Below are 15,988 nucleotides of genomic sequence, written 5' to 3' on the forward strand. Positions count from 1 at the left end.
CCAAATATAATCATTCCCAATCATTTATCGGTTCCGTTGGGACAGAGGACCGTGTCCACCCTACATAAACACAGCCCACACCATTATGGAGCCATCACCAGCTTGTACAGTGGAATAGTGGCTTGTTGACAAGTTGGGTCCATGGCTTCGTGGAGTCGGTGCCACACTTGAACCCTACCATTAGCTCTTAACAACTGAAATCGGGACTCATCTTACCAGGCCATGGTTTTCCAGCCGTGTGGGGTCCAACCGATGTGGCCACGGGCCCAGGAGACGAGCTGCAGGCTATATCGTGCTGTTGGCAAAGGCACTATCGTCACTCGTCTACTGACACAGCCCATTAACGCCAAACGTCAACACACTGTCCTAACGGATACGTTCGCTGTACGTCCCACATTGATTTCTGCGAGTGGGGGTTGGGTTGGGTCGTTTGGGGGAAGAGATCAAACTGCGAGGTCATCGGTCTCATCGGATTAGGGAAGGACGGGGAAGGAAGTCGGCCGTGCCCTGACAAAGGAACCATCCCGGCATTTGCCTGGAGAGATTTAGGGAAATCACGGAAAACCTAAATCAGGATGGCCGGACGCGGGATTGAACCATCGTCCTCCCGAATGCTTGTCCAGTTTGCTAACCACTGCGCCACCTCGCTCGGTTTCTGCGAGTGTTTCACGCAGTGTTGCCTGTCTGTTAGCACTGACATCTCTATGCAGAAGTCACTGCTTTCGGTCTTTGAATGAAGGCCATCAGCCACTCCGTTGCCCGTGGTGAGAGGTAATGCCTGAAATTTAGTGTTCTCGGGACAGTCCTGAAATGTGGACTTGGAATATTGAATTTCCCAACGACTGACGAAATAGAATGTCCCATGTATCTAGCTCCAACAACCATTTCGTGTTAAAAGTCTGATAATTCACGCCGCATAATCACGACGGAAATGAGGATGAACCACCTGAGTAAAAGTGATACATCGTTGGGTCCACTGTTTCAGATGTGATAGTGAAGTGGAAACTTGAAGGAACACATACAGCACAAAAGCGTATAGGCTGACTTCGTCTGTTGACTGAAAGAGACCGTCGACAATTGAAGAGGGTCGTATGTGTAATAGGTTCACGACTATCCAGACTATCACAAAGGAATTCCAAACTGCATCAGTATCCACTGCAGGTACTATGACAGTTAGATGGGAGGTGATAAAACTTGAATTTCGTGATGGAGTAGCTGTTTATAAGCCACACATTACGACGTTAAAAGCCAAACGACGCCTCGCTTGGTGTAAGGAGCATAAACATTGGGCAATTGAACAGTGGAAAAAAAATTGTGTGGAGTGACGAATCACGGCACAAAATGTGGTGATCAGATGACAGGGGTATCGCGAATGCCCGGTGAACGTCATCTGCCAGCGTGTGTAGTGACAACAGTAAAATTCGGAGGCGGTGGTGTTATGGTGTGGTCGTGTTTTCATGGAGGGGCTTGCACTCCTTGTTATTTTGCGTGGCACTATCACAACACATGCCTACATTGAGGTTTTAAGCACCTTCTTGCTTTCCACTGTTGAAGAGCAATTCGGGGATGGTGATTGCGTCCTTTAACACGATCGAACACCTGTTCATAATGCACGGACTGTGGTGGAGTGGTTACACGACAATAACATCCCTGTAATGGACTGCCTTGTACAGAGTCCTGACGTGAATCCTATAGAACACCTTTTGGATGTTTTGGAACGCCGACTACGTGCCAGGCCTCACCGACCGACAATTATGCCTATTCTAAACGCAGCACTCCGTGAAGAATGGGCTGCCATTCCCTAAGAAACCTTCCAGCACCTAATTGAACGTATGCCTGCGAGAGTGTATGCTGTCGTCGAGGCTAAGGGTGGGCCAACACCATACGGAATTCCAGCATTACCGATGGAGAGCACCACGAACTTGTAAGTCATGTTTAGCCAGATGTCCGGATACTTTTGATTACATGTGTAACTCCATCAGTGCACTGTCGTTTTATAGCTTGTATAAGCAGTACTACCACTAGCTGTATACGTGCATATCGCTATACCATGACTTTTATCGCCTCAATGTATATATCTAAAAGTTTCGAGGATTTTTGTGCTTTCAGTCAGGTATTGTTGTGTGGAGGTCTCTATAATAAAACTGTACACTTGTACGTTTAGAACACATGAATCACTCACTATTGTTATGTGACAGACAATTACAACTAACAAAGTGTGAAACTGAAAAAAAATTGTGTAGCTGGTATTAGTAACGACTATTACGGAATTCATGTCGTAAGAGGGAAACCGAGAATTGTTCGAGCGGAGTTAGGATGGTCCAGTAGTATTTGACGTCTCCTGGTATTTGAATATGACCTTGGGAGAAATTTTTATTGCCGCTACTCGACAGCAGTTACAGGCATTGTGTCGACCCGATCAAAAATAATTTAAACAAGACTTGTAGCTTTGGTTTCTTTGGACAGCGAGCACCGGCGGAGCACGTGTACCTGCCGAGCAGTCGCGTGCTCGCGCCGTGACATTTGCCGGCGCACTGCAGGAAACGGTAACCCTGCGGGCGAGCGCGCGCGGGCGCACGTGACGACAGCGCCGGCAAACGCGGCCAGCTATTGGCGGCTCAAGGCCAGCGACGGCCCGCGTCCGCCAATGGCTGGCCGCGTTGCAGCGCGGGGTGGGGCGGCGCGGTGGCGCGTGGTTGTGACCCCTGGGCTCCGCTCGCCGATGCCCTTATTGCGATACAGGCGGGCACCGCACAAAACGGAGCTGCAACCTTTTCGGAACGCAGTGGCGAGCTCAACCAATCCTGGACCGGCCCGGCCCGGCCGACGTTGTTGAGAAACGCGGCCGGGACAGAACGCTGCCGGCGGGGTGGATCTAGGACCGAGTGACCTGCGCGTTCCTCTCTCGTTGCGCAACACACTCGGATGTTAATTCCGGCCTGTCCTCCATATTCCGTACCCATGCAATAATCTCACCTCCTTGAAACACTTGTCTTCATCTGCCAAGGGCAGCGATTGGTTCATCTCAAATAGATATACCCCAAATAAAGCAATTTTTGTGACAGGATACACGCTGAGCGCTTATGCATCTGCCTCTACACTGACGGAAAAAAATCGCAACAGCATAAAATAATTAATGTAGAGTTATGAAATTTCGAGAATACGCTTTTCTAGATAATATATTTAAGTTAGCAACATTGCAGAATTACGGGTTAATATAAACGCGAGATAAGGAATTGCAGCCGCACTGGGTAGCCGTGCGGTCTAGAGCGTCTTGTCACGGTCCGCGCGGCTTCCCCCATCGGAGGTTCGAGTCCTCCTTCGGGCATGCGTGTGTGCGTGTGTCGTCCTTAGCGTAAGTTGGTATTAGATTAAGTAGTGCGTAAGCTTAGGGACCGATGACCTCAGAAGTTGGGTCCCATAAGACCTTACCACAAATTTCCAATTTTCTAAGCAATTGCAAATGTCAAATGATGGTACATTAATAATGGGTGTGTTGAATGCAAGCATGCAGACGTGCATGCATTGTGTTGAAGAGGAGCCGGATGTTAGTTTGTGGGAGTGAGTTCCATGCCTGTTGCACTTGGCCGGTTGTTTGGTTTGTGATGATGATGATGTTTGGTTTGTGGGGCGCTCAACTGCGTGGTTATCAGCGCCCGTACAATTACCCAATCTTTGCTCAGTCCAATTTCGCCACTTTCCTGGATGATGATGAAATGATGAGGACAACACAAACACCCAGTCATCTCGAGGCAGGGGAAAATCCCTGACCCCGCCGGGAATCGAACCCGGGACCCCGTGCTCGGGAAGCGAGAACGCTACCGCGAGACCACGCACTTGGCCGGTCAGTACAGGGACGGTTAATACTGTTTGTGGATGGCGCTGGAGTTGCCATCCGATGATGCCCATATGTGTTCGACTGGAGACGGATCTGGTGATCGAGCGGACCAAGGCAACATGTCGATATTTGTAGAGCATGGTAGGTTACAACAGCGGTATGAGAGCGAGCGTTATCCTGTTGGAAAACACACCCAGAATGCTCTTCATGAATGGCTGCCAAATAGGTCGAACAATCATACTGACTTACGGATTTGTAGTCAGGGTGCGTGGGATAATGACGATGTTCTCGTCCTGTATGCTAATTCGCATCCCGATCCAGAGAGAGTTCAGAAAAAATACTTAAATTTGTATTCGATGTTAACAAGTTTATGTTTTTCGGAATTGATTTCCTTGTGCCAGTCTCTGCTTCCGCCGTTGTCAGTTATTTTTCTACCCAAGTAGCAAAACTCATCTACCGCTTTTTAGTGCCTAATTTCCTAATCCAATTTTTATAAGCATCATCTGACTTAATTAGACTACATTCCATTATTCTTATTTTACTTTTTTTGCTCTTCTTCCAACGTCTTTTCAAGACACTGCTCATTCCATTCAATTGGTCTTCCATCTCGCTCGCCATCTCTGACTTGTACGGTGACATAGGCTAACAATAAAGTTTTAATTTCTTCTATATGAACTTAAATTCCATTTCGAAATTTACTGCCTGCTTTGTGTACAGGTAGAATAACGTCGCGATGTGTTACAACCTTGACTAGCTCGAATCACTGCTTGCCTTTCATGTCCTTCGACTCCTTTAACTGCAGTCTGTGTTCTGCACAGGTTATAAATAATCTTTCACTCCCTGTATTTTACCCCTCGTAGCTTCAGAATTTAAAAGAACGTATTCCAGTCAACGTTGTCAAAAGCTTTCTCTAAATCTTTTCGTTTAGGCCTACTTGGAACCGCGGGGTTCGTTTTGACTCCTTACGCAGCTCTTCTGTTTCTGTTTAGCCCAAAAATCCATCATTTTCTGGCTGTGAGCAAGCTTCCTGCTTTTTCTCCTCTGTACTTCACTTCGGTTTCGGTGTTCTTTTTGCTGGTAACGGACGATGGGAATACCTCTTGTAGAGTGATCTGCCGGACTTTGGACCGGTCCTGTGTGATTTCTAATGGAATTACATGTCGCTCCAGGTCTGACTTCACTGTGGGGATTCATTTGTTCTTCATTTGTTCTTCGAGGCTTTCCCTCCACTTGTCTTGGTGAAGGTCTTGTTCGTGAGACTGTAGAGATTCTTCTCAAAGGGCCAGGCGCCTTATCCTCATTGATGTGACTGTCTTCCTGGAGACTGAACAGCTCACTGTTGTGTCTGCTCTTGTAGGTGTTATCCTCTTTTTTTATTGACCGTAGTATTTTATATAGAATTTTATATAGAATTTTCCGTTGATAGAGCTGTAGTTCCCTGAGTGGACTCTTCCTATTCATCAAGACGCATTGAGAGGCGAATAATAAGGATGGGTTACTGCTGAACCATACACCTTGTCGTTGGTGGTGAGGCTTGCGTGCCTCAGCCACACAGATAGCCGTACCGTAGGTGCAACCACAACGGAGGGGTGTCTGTTAAGAGGCCAGACAGACGTATGGTTCCTGAAGAGGGGCAGCAGCCTTTTCAGTAGTTGCAGGGGCAACAGTCTGGATGATTGACTGATCTGGCCTTGTAACATTAACCAAAACGGCATTGCTGTGCTGGTACTGCGAACGGCTGAAAGCAAGGGGAAACTACGGCCGTAATTTTTCCCGAGGGCATGCAGCTTTACTGTATGGATAAATGGTGATGACGTCCTCTTGGGTAAAATATTCCGGAGGTAAAATAGTCCCCCATTCGGATCTCCGGGCGGGGACCACTCAGAAGGACGTCGTTATCAGGAGAAAGAAAACTGGCGTTCTACGGATCGGAGCGTGGAATGTCAGATCCCTTAATCGGGCAGGTAGATTAGAAAATTGAAAAGGGGAAATGGATAGGTAAAATTAGATATAGTGGGAATTAGTGAAGTTCGGTGGCAGGAGGAACAAGACTTTTGGTCAGGTGAATACAGGGTTATTAATACAAAATCAAATAGGGGTAATGTAGGAGTAGGTTTAATAATGAATAAAAAAATAGGAGTTCGGGTAAGCTACTACAAACAACATAGTGAACGCATTATTGTGGCCAAGATAGACACGAAGCCCACGCCTACAACAGTAGTACAAGTCTATATGCCAACTAGCTCTGCAGATGACGAAGAAATTGAAGAAATGTATGATGAAATAAAAGAAATTATTCAGATAGTGAAGGGAGACGAAAATTTAATTGTCATGGGTAACTGGAATTCGATAGTAGGAAAAGGAAGAGAGGGAAACGTAGTAGCTGAATATGGATTGGGGGTAAGAAATGAAAGAGGAAGCCGCCTGGTAGAATTTTGCACAGAGCATAACTTAATCATAGCTAACACTTGGTTCAAGAATCATAAAAGGAGATTGTATACATGGAAAAAGCCTGGAGATACTAACAGGTTTCAGATAGATTATATAATGGTAAGACAGAGATTTAGGAACCAGGTTTTAAATTGTAAGACATTTCCAGGGGCAGATGTGGACTTTGACCACAATCTATTGGTTATGAACTGTAGATTAAAACTGAAGAAACAGCAAAAAGGTGGGAATTTATGGAGATGGGACCTAAATAAACTGAAAAAACCAGAGGTTGTAGAGAGTTTCAGGAAGAGCATAAAGGAACAATTGACAGGAATAAGGGAAAGAAATACAGTAGAAGAAGAATGGGTAGCTCTGAGGGATGATGAAGTGAAGGCAGCAGAGGATCAAGTAGGTAAAAAGACGAGGGCTAGTAGAAATCCTTGGGTGACAGAAGAAATACTGAATTTAACTGATCAAAGGAGAAAATATAAAAATGCAGTAAATGAAGCAGGCAAAAAGGAATACAAACGTCTCAAAAATGAGATCGACAGGAAGTGCAAAATGGCTAAGCAGGCATGGCTAGAGGACAAATGTAAGGATGTAGAGGCTTACCTCACTAGGGGTAAGATAGATACTGCCTACAGGAAAATTAATGAGACCTTTGGAGAAAAGAGAACCACTTGTATGAATATCAAGGGCTCCGATAGGAACGCAGTTCTAAGCAAAGAAGGGAAAGCAGAAAGGTGGAAGGAGTATATAGAGGGGCTATACAAGGGCGGTGTTCTTGAGGACAGTATTATGGAAATGGAAGAGGATGTAGATGAAGATGAATTGGGAGATATGATACTGCCTGAAGAATTTGATAGAGCACTGGAAGACCTAAGTCGAAACAAGGCCCCGGGAGTAGACAACATTCCATTAGAACTACTGACAGCCTTGGGAGAGCCAGTCCTGATAAAACTCTGGTGAGCAAAATGTATGGGACAGGCGAAATACCCACAGACTTCAAGAAGAATGTAATAACTCCAACCCCAAAGAAAGCAGGCGTTGACAGATATGGAAATTACCGAACAATCAGTTTAATAAGTCACGGCTGCAAAATACTAACGCGAATTCTGTACAGACGAATGGAAAAACTGGTAGAAGCCGACCTCGGGGAAGATCAGTTGGGATTCCGTAGAAATGTGGGAACACGTGATTCAATACTGACCCTACGACTTATCTTAGAAAGTAGATTAAGAAAAGGCAAACCTACGTTTCCAGCATTTGTAGACTTGGAGAAAGCTTTTGACAATGTTGACTGGAATAATCTCTTTCAAATTCTGAAGGTGGCGGGGGTAAAATACAGGGGGAAAAGGCTATTTACAATTTGTACAGAAACCAGGTGGCAGTTATAAGAGTCGAGGGACATGAAAGGAAAGCAGTGGTTGGGAAGGTAGTGAGACAGGGCTGTAGCCTCTCCCCGATGTTATTCAATCTGTATATTGAGCAAGCAGTAAAGGAAACAAAAGAAAAATTCGGAGTAGGTATTAAAATCCATGGAGAAGAAATAAAAACTTTAAGGTTCGCCAATGACATTGTAATTCTGTCAGAGACAGCAAAGGACTTGGAAGAGCAGTTGAACGGAATGGACAGTGTCTTGAAGGGAGGATATAAGATGAACATCAACAAAAGCAAAACGAGGATAATGGAATGTAGTCGAATTAAGTCGGGCTATGCCGAGGGAATTGGATTAGGAAATGAGACACTTGAAGTAGAAAGGAGTCGGTTGGTAGGACATGTTCTGAGGCATCAAGGGATTACCAATTTAGTACTGGAGGGCAGCGTGGAGGGAAAAAATCGTAGAGGGAGACCAAGAGATTAATACACTAAACAGATACAGAAGGATGTAGGTTGCAGTAGGTACTGGGAGATGAAGAAGCTTGCACAGGATAGAGTAGCATGGAGAGCTGCATCAAACCAGTCTCAGGACTGAAGACCACAACAACAACCACTCTGTCTTAGCAGTATATCGAATCTCTCATGCATAGACAAAGAAAGTGCGTTTAAAAGAGAGAGCTGCACCCCTTCAGTGACCATCAAAGAATGAAATGTTCTGCCTGAAATTACCACACCATTATTCATTGCTCAGAAAACAAAGTTTGTGTCAAAAATGTCGTATGACCTGTGAGGTGAGGGCCGAAATATCCGATAACGGACACTTTCACTCCACATGCCACTGCAGCTGAGTGTGTGGTATCTCTGATGATGCCACTGTGAGGTCAATCTCTAGCCTTCTGTCCTCCATAAAGTGTTAGCGGGGACAGATTAAATTGGAATCCCAACAAAGATGTATTTTTTGTAATGTGCTGGCACATCATACTAAATACCAGAAAAAACTGAATAGGAAACAAAACAAAAACGAAGGTACACAGACTGTGGACAAGTGAATGGTGAGTAAGTTTGTACTTTATCGGGAGATTTTGTCCTGGATCTTACAAATAACTTCAGAAGAGTGAAGGTAACATACAAGTGTAAAAGTACCGATTAGAAGGTGCCTAGCCTGAAATATATGGCCATGAAAGACTGAGAAAGTGGTAACGCTTCGTTCCTTCTCACTGTAACTGCGGAGGAAACTAGCCAATAATAACGCAGAAGCGGCTGAGCTGCGTGTATATTTTCAGTTTTGAAGCTCGGTGCAGTAAGCAATAACCAGACACTGCACGAGGTTCCATAGTGACTTACCGACCTGCGGTAATATATGTTACCTTGTAAACGAGCAACTACCCGGCTTCTTGCCAAGAGGTCTGTGGGTCAAGGTGTGGCCATTATGATTACCCGTGGCTCACCGACCGTCCAGCGGGAACAATAGACTCCCTCAAAATATTATTAAACTTTAGTTATCTACAACTCCCTAAAATGTACTTAAAATTAAAGTAATTTAAGATTATTAAAGAGAGTGACTTTTGGCTATATACCGCACGTGTACCTCCAGTAACACAGTTTATTTTTACAAAATATCGTTTCTAAGTAGTACCTGTGAATGCTTAATTGGACATAACAGATTATAATTATGAGGGCCGCTCATTAAGTAATTCAAAACATTTTTTCCTCTTGGCCAGTTTAGGTCGAAAAAGTGCGGTTTATGTAGTATAATATTCCCGCTTCAGCCCCTACACTTTCATGACGTTCCGATAAGTGACGGCGCCATACGTAGCCTTCAAAAAGGCGTCTGTAACGGAGTTGCTTTCCAAGCAGAGAAATGTCATTGTGTTTCTTTTGGTAGAAAAACAGAGCATCACAGGTATTCATAGACGCTTGTAGAATGTCTACGGAGTCCTGGTAGTGAACAAAAGCACGATGGGTCGCTGTGCAAGGCGTCTGTAATCATCGCAATAAGGTCGCGCAAACCGGTCCCATCTCCCAAGTGGTGCCATAGTACCTCTCCTCCGAAGAAAAAGTCTAAAGCCGCACCCTAGGCTGGTAAGGCCTTGACGGTAGTCTTCTGGGACTCTGAAGGGGTATTCTGTTTGATGCCCTCCCTCATGGTTCAATGATCAACTATCAAATGTATTGTCCTAGGAAAGTGAAGAAATGGCTTTAGCATGTTCGTCGACACAAAGATGTGAACCAACTCGTCCTTTTCCAAGACGACGCAAAGCTTCACTCACGTCTGCATACTCAATAGCACTTTACAAAACTTCATTGGACTTTCTTCGTCGTTCACCCTACAGCCAGGATCTTGCACCTTCCGACTTCCATCTGTTTTGCCCAATGAAGGATGCACCCCACGGGAAGCAGCACGTGGATGATGGGGAGGTTATTGATGCAGTAAGACGCTGACCACGACGTCGAGCAGCAGAGTGGTACCATGCGCGAATACAGGCCCTCCCAGCAACGTGGGGTAAGACTGTCGCACTGTACGGCGATTATGTTGAAAATTGGGATTTTGTAGCCGCAAAGTGTGGCATAATATTGTGTACTGGAATCCGGAATAAAACCAACTTGCTTCCAGAACGAAATGTGTTGGATTATTTATTGAACGCCCCTCGTAGAAGCTGCTAAACTCAGCTGAGTACTTCAAATGTAGTAAGTTTACGTTCAGTTCGATAAAATCTGCGACCACGCTAGCAATATCATACATGATTTTGTGGAATTCTTCAGTTGCCACAGTTAATCAGTCACAATCATGGGCCGAAGAGACAATGGGCCGGCCAGTATGGCCGAGCGGTTCTAGGCGCTTCAGTCTGGAACCGCGCGACCGCTACGGTCGCAGGTTCGAATCCTGCCTCGGGCATGGATGTGTGTGATGTCCTTAGGTTAGTTAGGTTTAAGTAGTTCTGAGTTCTAGGGGACTGATGACCTCAGATGTTAAGTCCCATAGTGCTAAAGCCATATGAAAAATTTTGAAGAGACAATGAAAAAATTGTAAAACTTCAGAGTGAGCACAAAAATAATTGAAATAATGTACAAGATAACGATCCACTGGCGGAAACGTAGCGTAATTCAGGCCAAATTTAATCAGCCCTTTGACGTTGACCGCCTACGAACGAGTCATCACCAGTTTCATCCAATTTTCGTTTTCATCTTTTTTTTATGTGGGAGTTGGTCAGATGCGAAAGTGGAAACTCCAGTCGGCCAAGAGTTTAGAAGAAATAACATTTTTGGCGCAGGTTGGGTGAAGTATGACTCATTTATGTTATCATAGCCTTGTGCCAGAGGTTGGCCCATCGGAAAGAATACAGAACGATAATACGAGGGCAGTCAGGTCGAGTACCCATACGGGACCTTATTTTATTTTCAGTTTTTACGTAACTTACTCCACAATATATATATATATATATATATATATATATATATATATATATAAATGTAAGAAAATTAAAGACAGAGGATAATTTGATGGAAGAGCACGTGGCAAAGGCAAAATATAGGAAGTCGTTACTACTTCATCAAAATCTGGGCAAAAATCTGGGGAACAACAGTCTTATACGAAATGTTTTGACGGATGTGATGAAGCCGGTCGTGCAAGAGTGCAAATTTACGTTTTTCAAGATGAAGAAAGAGTGTCATGATGCAGTGTTAAAGCGGCCCCGCCCCCGTCCCCAAACCCCAAAAAACACTCGCTCGCGCAACCCTGCAATGTCTTTTTTTATCGACGGGTAAGGAATTTCAGTAAAAGCTTCATAATTCCTCTTATCACATAGAGAGAGGAAGGAAGAAATCGCATTCCGAGAAGACTATCAAAATACATTCTACTGTCGTCATTTAGTGAAATGATGCGATGCGCGGGTTTTGTTGTGCGATGAGAGAGAACCTCTTATAAACGTAAAGCAGATTTGTTTTTTCTACATGAACTTAACAGTGATTATGTAGTTGTAAAAAAAAAAGTTTTAATAAGATGCCAAGAATATTTCCACTTACTGTTTATTCCTGTTTTTACGGAGAATATCACCCCAGTACGTATGCATCATCAATTCTGAAATAATAAAAGTATCTAATTTTAGATACGTAATTCCCTTGTATGCCTTGCAATCGCTTCCTGGAAATTTATTTGCAATCCCAAACTTCCGTTGACCTTTAATTTTCACGGCTTTTAGGAAACTATTATTGAATATAATGTACTGGGCGTTATTTCGGTTTATTGTCAGTGGAAGTAACTGAAAATAAAAATAAAATTGCGGAGAAAGTTTGGACACCATGGTACTAGGGTTAACGTGCTGTGCTCTTTCTGCTGCGCCAACCGCTGTCTTGAAGTAATGCTAGCATAATGGCTCTTGCCGCCCCCAACTCGCCCCAAATATACCATGTTTCTTAAAAGCTTGGCCTTGGAATAGGCGATGATGAATAGGCGCTGTCCGCTTGTAAATTCAGAATCCTCAATTTGCCAATAACTTCTACTTCACCGTCACCTAGAATAATACAGGTTCCTCTTCATGACACTCGCTCCACAGTCCTTTCCTATCTTCTTCAGTATTAACTGAATAATCCACAGATATTTCACACACCTCTTCATATCGGTCCAGTAGGGAATGTGGTGGAATGCTTAACTACAGCGAGCACAAAGGCATTTAAGCAGTAATTCTTCCCGCGCTTCTTAAGCGACTGTAGCGCGATGTACCCTCATACGAGACGCAGTGCTGAATACCCTCTGCCATACCTTTCGTAGTGGTTTGCATAATATATATGTAAATACCACTACTATTACAGGCTTCTGGGGGTTGTAGAGAGGACTTAGCATATAGAGTTTTGATAACGAAACCATTTCGGACTGATTACCGGTAAACCAAATCCGACACCTACTTAAGTGCCATGCGTCAGAATCTTCGTTCCGAAAGATTTAACAAGACTGTTAAGGCAGCTAAAGCCATGAACCCATTCTATGTAATTATAATGCGTGCAACTGACTTCTTTAATTTTAAGGATGTTGTCGAAACACGGTTAGGATTGCAATCGTGTAAGATCCTCAAATGCAATATTATCAAAGGGTCTCATTCACATCAACTAACCAATAATAACTCTTAGACTGAAACAGAAGGATGGAAAAATGTATTCAGAAGAGGAAAGGCCAGTGGTGACGTACGCCGAGACGTACGTCATATGAAAAATCAGCCATACTTTTCAGCGGCAAATCAAAAAGAGCTGTTGACAATATAGCCATTTCTTCGTCAACTGTACAGGGAGTTCTGTATTAAACTTGTAATATCTGGTCCCAAGAATGGGAATGCTTAAAAAACAGAAGTCAATGCTAAAAAACTATTCCTTGAATTTAATTTTGTTAACGTCCTGTAAAGAATTTAAAAGGTATGAGAAATTGTTCCTGCTCATTAGAGTCCTACTAGTTAAAACTTTACAGCTGTATTTTTGTACTTCTTTTGTCTCAAATAAAGTGTAGTACATTATCATTAATGGCATCTGAAATAACAGCTTTCTTATTGGCGCACAGAATCAGTCAGTTCCCTGGCATAGTACCTCGAATGTTCTTAATAAATCATTGATTTTCTAATTCGTCTCATTGGTTGTTTTTTCTTCAGTGATATGGTGAACAGGGTAATTCTGTGCTATCAGAATACCTTCTGAATTTTGTGGATGCAAGTAAGTTATGCACAACGATAAGTACACTGTTTTTTGATTCTACCGACAATAATGTGAGCCTCAACCTTTAGAAAATTTGACTTATCCACTCTCCAATTAGCTTTTTCTGCAGAAACTCTTATCAGAAATTTTCTGTTCAATGACGTTCTTTCTTCTGTCCCAGGTAATACGAATTCTCGATGTTGCTGATTTTCCGCCAGAGTTCCTCTTAAGAGATGTTTACTATAACGGCATCTGCTTTTTTCCTCGAGATACCCCTTGCACACCACGCTCCTATATCTGTACGTGTATGCTGACAGTCAGACTGTGCCAGAAACAGCTAGGGTGCACACAGCAATATCGACCAGCGTGAGACGGGTTATGTTCACTCTGCCGCGCTAGAGATGCACATCTTGCCGCACTTTGAACGTATTCTAGTGCTTAGTAAACAAAAACTCTTCGAATAATCCTACTGGGCAGCTTCTTAGGGTAAGGCAAAATACAATATAATGTTGTCTGAATAAAATTATACCAATAATTCTTCACTAGAAGAATAGCCGCAGCTCCAATGATGGGATCCACAGGTGCAAGGGGAGATAAACGGTGCTCGACTGTTCCAGACTCGCTTTGCAATTCTTGCACTTCGCTTCGACGATTTACAGAGTAATTTCGACCATTGTTTAGGTACTTCAAATGGTTCAAATGGCTCTGAGCACTATGGGACTTAACTTCTGAGGTCATCAGTCCCCTAGAACTTAGAACTACTTAAACCTAACTAATCGAAGGACATCACACACACCCCTGCCCGAGGAAGAATTCGAACCTGCGACAATAGCGGTCGCGCGGTTCCAGACTGTAGCGGCTAGAACCGCTCGGCCACCCCGGCCGGCGTTTAGGTACTCAGAGCTTATCAAAGTTCCATACGGTCTGAGCTCTGAATGGCTCCAAGGGCTATTTTTAAGCAGAATAACGCTCATGATATCAAATGTGACTTTACAAGGCATTTGTAGGTCAAACTGTAATCTGACAGCGTTTCGACTTGTTCTTGTCACGATATTCATACTTGTGGTCACAAGTAAAAGATGTACAGCGAGCAGCGCAGATTTTTCCTTGCGCACAAGTTATATCGCTCGCTGATGCATAGCGGAACGATACACTCTGGTGGGCTGTTCTATCAGGCGTGAATGCCGCTCAGTGCTGAGGTGACTGTGATCGAGAACACCGACATGAAAGTGACATGTGCACGGTAAGCCGTTCAGAGAGCTAATTATTTAGTGTACTGTTATCTGATTATCCGAGTTAGTTACATAGGATACCTCATCTAAGAGTCGTGAGGCGCATTTTTTTTTCTCGTGTTTTTGCTTTTGCAATATGATGCTGGTGTCAGCCTAAACAAATGCTGCTCATCGCGAATTTCATCCGACGCCCAGTGTCAACGGGCGTCGCCGTTTCCCTTTCCAAACTAAATGACTTTTAAAAGAGAATTTTACGTGGCCATTTGGTACACCATTCCCATGTTAGTCTAGCGCGATGTTATTCTTGTGGATACGTTTAACAGTGACAGTAAAATATGAAAAATAACCAGTACTACAACCCCCCCCCCCCCCGTCCGACCATGACCACTAATAGCCTGCAACAGTGATACACAGTCGCTGACGGACTACTGGTTATTCTTCATGAATTACTGTCGCTGTTAATATGTATCGATAAAATGAACGTCGCATTAGATTAAAATGTGAGTGCTCTATCGACAAGTACGTACAATTCCGCTCTAAATATCTTTTTATTTGTAACGAAATACATGGTGAATTTTTCCGTTGACACCAGGCGTTTCATGTTAAGATGCGATCAGCATTAATTTTTTGGACTGACTCCAGCTACACATTACAAAAAGAATTTACATATATCTGCCGAAACTCCACAGAAAAAGTACCTAACATTTCTGCTTGTTTTTGAGGCCTCTCTTCCAAAGTCGCATATTACTTTGGTGCATCAGACCTTCCGTATACACACGAGCCAGTAGAAGCGAGATGTCATCGGCACTGTCAGCAGATTAATCAACGTCTTCGAAAGCTATGGATATGATGCTAATATCCATTATCGATTGTTTTCCCACATCTTCACCTCTTAGCCTACTGATTGGATTGATGCCGTGGAAACTTATTTATCTATCAGAGTAGCACCTATTTGTACCCAACGTCCTTGATTTTTTGTTGATATACTTCAATCTCTGTCTTCCTCTTCAGTTTTTACCCTCTACAGCATCCTCTAGTACCACGTAAGTTATTCGTAGATGCCCTAACGTGTGCCCTGTCATCCTGTCTCTTCTTCTTTCCTACGTTCACCGTAAATTGTTTTTCTTGACGATTCTGTGAAGAAGCTCCTCATTTCTTATCAATCCATTTAATTTTTTCAATCTCTCTCTCTCTCTCTCTCTCTCTCTCTCTCTCTCTATATATATATATATATATATATATATATATATATATATATATATATATATATAGGGCTATTACAAATGATTGAAGCGATTTCATAAATTCACTGTAGCTCCATTCATTGACATATGGTCACGACACACTACAGATACGTAGAAAAACTCATAAAGTTTTGTTCGGCTGAAGCCGAACTTCGGGTTTCTGCTGCCAGAGTGCTCGAGAGCGCAGT

Source organism: Schistocerca cancellata, chromosome 8 (genome assembly GCF_023864275.1).
Source record: "Schistocerca cancellata isolate TAMUIC-IGC-003103 chromosome 8, iqSchCanc2.1, whole genome shotgun sequence".
In the NCBI taxonomy this organism is placed as follows: domain Eukaryota; kingdom Metazoa; phylum Arthropoda; class Insecta; order Orthoptera; family Acrididae; genus Schistocerca; species Schistocerca cancellata.